Source organism: Phodopus roborovskii, unplaced genomic scaffold (assembly GCF_943737965.1).
Source record: "Phodopus roborovskii unplaced genomic scaffold, PHOROB, whole genome shotgun sequence".
In the NCBI taxonomy this organism is placed as follows: Eukaryota; Metazoa; Chordata; class Mammalia; order Rodentia; family Cricetidae; genus Phodopus; species Phodopus roborovskii.
Window position 1 is genome coordinate 245,771 of NW_026126054.1, and position 6,287 is coordinate 252,057.

The following is a 6,287-nucleotide window of genomic DNA, read 5'->3' on the forward strand; positions in this document are numbered from 1 at the left end:
ATCTATTGGCAAGTTTAACGCAATACTTTAATTGAAGTATATTATACAAATAAGAATGTACATGTGGAATCATATAACTCAATGACAATGTAAAACAGACTCACTATGAAGAGAAAGAAATTGTTATAAAATAGTACCCTGCTTCCATCTCATTGTCACTAACTTCAAATATACCTGGTAACCTGTCACCTTGATTATTTTGTAATTTAAGCATTATGCAAGGGTAATAATGTCATATGTCATTCTTTGTGTTTTTCTTTTTAAACGAAAATGTATGTTTATCATTTTGCATGCTTTGTTGTTTATCCTTCTCTTGGGGATGTAGTACTTAATAATGTTCAATATGAATGTTGATGGCAACTTGCGTTGTTTCTTTATTTTGGTTTGTTTGTATTTCTGAGACAGAGTTTCTCTGTATGGCTTTGGAGCCTCTCCTGGAACAAACTCTGTAGAGGAGGCTTCTCTCAAACTCACATAGATCTGCCTGCCTCTGCCTCACAAGTGCTGGTATTAAAAGCATGTGCCGCCAACACCTGGCTTGTTTCTATATTTTTAACATTTACTTAATAACTGATATTTTGCACCAAGCCAATGAATAGTTACTGATAATTTATTGCCCTCGAGGAAATTTAGTTCTCTAAATCATAATAAAATATGTCATATCTTGAGGATTTTCCATTGGGTGAGAAGTATCAATGATTTACAATATAATCTCTTTTTACCCACAGTTGTAATTGTAGGGAATTTTGAACTATGTGTGTGTTTGTCCACATTTATTTATTGAATAATATTTATCTAAAATATACTTATATTTCCTCTTCTAAATTCTAAAATTTTCATATATTTCACTTTTCTTATTTATTTTAAAAGAAAAATTATTCAGTAGTCTTTTTATTGTAATGTCTATGTATGTATTAATTCTTACAGAATGTTACTTGATTTTTGTGCAAGATTTCCATTGAATTAGAAATTATCTTTTGGTTTCTAGAAGAATATTTTGTAACTGCTCCAGTTTTCAGGAAAGAAACTTTAGACATGAAGAAATATGAATTTTCATCTGAATGCTTACCATTTTGATTTTTATCTTCCAAAGTCTAGACTGAGTGGTCCTTAGGGCAAATTTTGTTTAAGGTTTCATTTCATGAAGTTTCTGAAAAAAATACTTCATCTTCACCCTTCTTGATTACCACTGGTCTCTTTGCTGTGTTCTTCAAAAAAAACTAGGAAAACTTGCTCTTTTCTCTGTCTTGAAAGACTTTTTCTTCAACTTCAAATATGACTGCCTGTCACCTCAAGTAAATTTTAAATGAAAATCCTACTTATAGCTGTATTCTCTTCAATGTTTCTATTCTTTCTCCCTGTTTTGACTTTCTAGTTAGTCCATAAAATTAGCATGTTTCATCCTTTCATTTTCCTACATGTACTCTCTATCTCTCACACATGAAATAGTACTCCCTTAGAGAAGGCTTTGTATGTGGTTATTTGCTACTATAATGTTTGTTTTATGACAATGACTGGGATAGAACAGATACATAATAAATATTTGGTAAGTGCACAAATTAATAGGCTATCATTATTTTAAAATTTTTTGCCTTTCTGTCAAAAAACAATATTTCCCATTCTTTTGAAATATGGAATGTTAAATGTGGTATAATTTGTCTCCATTGTGTAGTATAATGTTTCATTTCAAGACACTTTCAACTAGATGGTATTAAGTAACATTATTTTTGGTACAAACAAATGGTGTTTGGTGGGTGTGTGAGGGAAAGCTTCCAATTAATATGACATCACATAAAGGATTGAAAAATAAAGACAACTTGATTTCTCTGACATACATTTATCATATTTCTCCTTTGAGTATATATGAGTAAAATATAAATGACTGAATTATTGCTAAAATATTTTCAAGTTTTGAGTCTGGCTATCCTGCAACAGTTTTCCTTCCAGAGCATGAGAGAAAATTAAAATTTATAGTTGTACAATTACTGCTGCTGTTGCTTTGATAAACCTTATGGGGAAATGGATTACCTCAGCTGCTGGTAGTTTGTGTTAGGACACGGGATAGCAATGTTTACTTTAATAATATGATCTGAGATGAGAAGTTCCAAGTACAGAGTAAAATTTCAAAAGCTGCTAGAAACTATCAAATTATGTAATTGCATGGTTATACTCCTTTTTTTTTTTTCTTTTTTTGTAAGTTAGATATACTCTATTCTCATAAAGCAAGAAGCTGTATTCTAAACGCAGTCTTTCTCTATTTCCACACTCCCAAATACTATTGAATTACAGGTTAAAATTAATTTTAATTGGATACAGTATAGAATTAACATCCTATTTTTATGACATACATGGATAAAGTGGTTTAATGTGAGACTCACTGTTTCACACTGAAGCTTGCATATTTACACCCTTAAAAGTATTTTTGCCAGCCAGGAGTGGTGTCAATGCCTTTAATTCCAGTACTCTGGAGGCACAAGCAAGCATAACTCTATGAGTTTGAGGTCATCCTGGTCTACAAAGTGAGTTACACAGAGAAACCCTGTTTTGACCGCCCTCCCCCAAATAGTACTCAGCAAAGAAAATATAAATTTACTTAATCATATTCGATAAGATTTGTATTGCTAATTATGACAAAACCCTATAAATATTATTTACAACTTTTCTTCATTTAACTTTTTACTAGGAATAGATCTGTGTTTAGTCAAGTCATAGAACACTTGCCTCACAAAGGTAGGACTTTGGATGCAATCTCCATATGTACAAACACAAAAAATAAACTTAGTTGTCTTAGGCTATAATTTACTCTGAAAAATATGTCCTAGGAGTCAGAGTGATAGCTCCTGGAGTTCTTTCTATGTTTTGCAGATTACCCCTTTGTCAGATGTGTTGTTATTTTGATGGTGACTGTTCCTACTCTATAGATTGCTTTTGGAAAGATGGTCATTTTAAAGAATTCTAGAAACAGTGGATAGGTAGGCTGAACTGGACATCTCCTGTGACCAGAAACGACTTCCATTAAAGGGATTTGGACATCATCCCATCCACACAACACTTGACCTACAGTTTGTCCTGCCTATGGTATGTGCTGAATGTAAGGGTGGTACAGTGCTTGTTGGAGTGGCCAAGCAATGAATGTTCTAGTATCAGATCCTCACTACAAAAATGTCCCTAGCCCTGAGACTGCCTGGAGTGCCAGGAGTCAGAGGCTTGATAGCCCATATAGCTAGTATAGAACCATACACAATTGAAGAATAAAAAGTCAACATAATGATGCCTATTGACATTCTGCTATATTCAGAGTTTGGTGACTACCCCAAATTTTTGTCAGAGAGGCTTTACCCAGTAACTAATGGAATCCTATCCAGAGACCCACAGCCAAACACTAGGCTGAGATTGAGGGATCCTGCTTCAGAAAGGGAGGAAGGATTATACGAGCTCTTGTGGTCAAGAGCACCACAAGAATGCCCACAGAAAACAAATAGCCTGGTTTCATAAGATCTCACAGACCACCAGGATGCCTCCATGGAACAAAGAAGGCTCTCTTCATATATGTGACAGTTGTGTAGCTTGATATACTTGTAGGACTCCTAACAATAGGAGCAGAGACTGTCTCTAAAGCTTTGCCTAGCTTTTGGGAGCCTATTCCTTATACTGGGTTGCCTTGCCCACACTTAATACAATTTGAGATGCTTAGTCATAATTCAACTTCTCATGACTTGCTTTGCTGATACCCATGGGAGGCCTTCCACTTTCTGAACAGAAATAGAGGAGTGGATTGCAAGGGGTCATGGGGAGGCAGGGTAGGGAATGCAAGGAAGGGACGGAGGGGGAACTTCACTCTGGATATAAAATAATTTTAATTAATTAATCTATAAGTAATAAACTATAAGTAATAAACTATAAGTGTATGTGCCATGTTTCACCATATAGTTGTTACTAGGTATTTAGTTAATTTCTCATTGCAACAAGCAGCTTTAAAACATAATTGTTTATTCATTTAGGCACATGTATCTGACAGATTCTTTAGAATAAAAAAGTAAAAGATATAAATATTATGAATTTAAGTATTAATTGTTAGTTATTATTATAGTATAGCCATTACAGACACTCGTGAATTAAAACCAAGAATTAGAAAATGCCTAATTCCACACTCTTTCAATATTTTTAAATAATTCTTTTTAAGTTTTATAAGTAAAAATTTGCCGTTAACATTATGTAGCTTCTATTAACAAAAGTACTAAAATATTATTCATATAAAACTTCCCAAGATTTCTATTGTCTCTTTTCTGTTGTGCATTTCTCATTTTTCTGTTTTGCTCATTTGTTTATGTAATTTTTCATACTTGCATAAATATTTTTATGAAAAACACATTTCCTGTTTTTTTTCATCTTTTAGACTGTTTCTGCCCTCATTTGATTTGTTTTTCTTCACTGTTAGGTATTTCAAAAATTGCATGCTATAATTATTTACATGTTAATTTTATTCCAGATACCATTATTCTCGCCCAAAATGAAAGTGTTTATCGAACTTCAATGCATTTAGAATTAAGTTTCATACTGTGGAATGTTTCTAGAAATTGACTTTATATATTCTGAAAAATTAGTTCTATTGATTCATGAAGAATTCCTTTATCACAATTCATATTATTAAGTTTTCGTTTTTGAACAATAATTTCTATGGGTTTTTATAATAAAATTCATGGAATAATTAAAATTTATTTATCTTTTGGTTGGTAAGCTGCCACCTTAGCTTTTTTAACTTAAGTAATAGCCTATTTGGTTAAACTATAAAATAAATCCAAGTGAAGAAGAAGTTAATTGTATTAAATCAATAAATTAATTTGTGAAAAATCACTATCCTTCAAATGTAAATTGAAATTTCAAAGGTAATTCTGCTGTCTTATATGATTGTCATTTTTTGTGCACTGAGAACATTCAGGGTCCATTTGTTTATAAATAATCTTTAGCATTAGTTTGAAAGACAGATGATTTTATATGCTTTAACTGTAACACTAATTTAGAAGACACTTTTAGAACCTCTGAATAGAAGGAATCATTAGGAACTAAAAGCTATGGTTAAGTGCTTTGCTGACATCTCTTTACATAGCAAAAAAGGCCTTTTCTGATTATTTTATTTAATTTTTAAAAGTATAGTATATTTTAAAATATGAGTAAAATTGATCATCATCTATTGTCTTGAATTTTTTATGTAATTCAAATACTACACAAAAATGTATAGTGTGAAAATTCCACTAGAACCTTGTTATAATCTGCTTCTTCAAGTGACTGTGTTTTCTGAAATTTCAAGAGCTTACACTTAAATTTTGAAAAGCTGTAATTTGAATTTATGTGTTGAGATGAATGCAGAAAAGAAAAGGAACACAGCAATTGCACGCTTGTGTCTTGAAAGATCATATTAAATGTATTTTATGTTGGCATTCACCAGATGAAGTATTATTTTTGTTTTGTTTATCTACTTGCTTAATGTTTATGGTAGGATTTATTCAGGCATGTGTTAGTAATAATAATGAATGTGATATTTAACATTTCCCACATGCAATTAAATGTGAAATATTTTACTTTTAGAGGCACTTCAGTACATTTTCGTTTTTGTTTCCTAAATAATGACTTCCATCTGAAATACAGCTCTATTACCAATTAAAGTATAAAATTGGTGATACCATCGAAGGAAGAATGTATCATGATAGGGGAGGAAAATTTATCAATGCAATTTAATATAAATTCTATATATTTACCATTAACTGTTATGAACAGTTCTGTGGGGATGCTCTTATTATAAGAGTAGGACACTGCCTAATCACCATGACATGATTTCTATTGTGACAGTTCACATATTTGCATTTGTTTCATAATAGAATTTTCATCCTGAGAGATACACATTTTTAGTCACAAAACTGAGTTTTCCAACAGATATCATTGCCATCCTCATATGATCTATTTTATTCTGCTAAATTCATTATAATATATGAGAAATTTAATTCCAATCCAACCCCACATATAGTATGGTTTTGTGAAGAATTTATAGTCTATAGCATGTGCCCACAAGTTACGAAATGTAACGACTAACCTTGTTATTTTTAAGTGTTTGTTCTAAACACTTATCATTTCTAACTATATTTTTCCAAGCATGCAAGATTTTATGCATGGAGGTATTTGTAACACCTGTAAGAGTGTGCAAGGCAAATATCTGAATTCAGATTCTGGTGTTCCATCAGACAGCTTTATTTTTTTTCTGAAAAACTCTTTTGACATTTTTAATGGGGAAA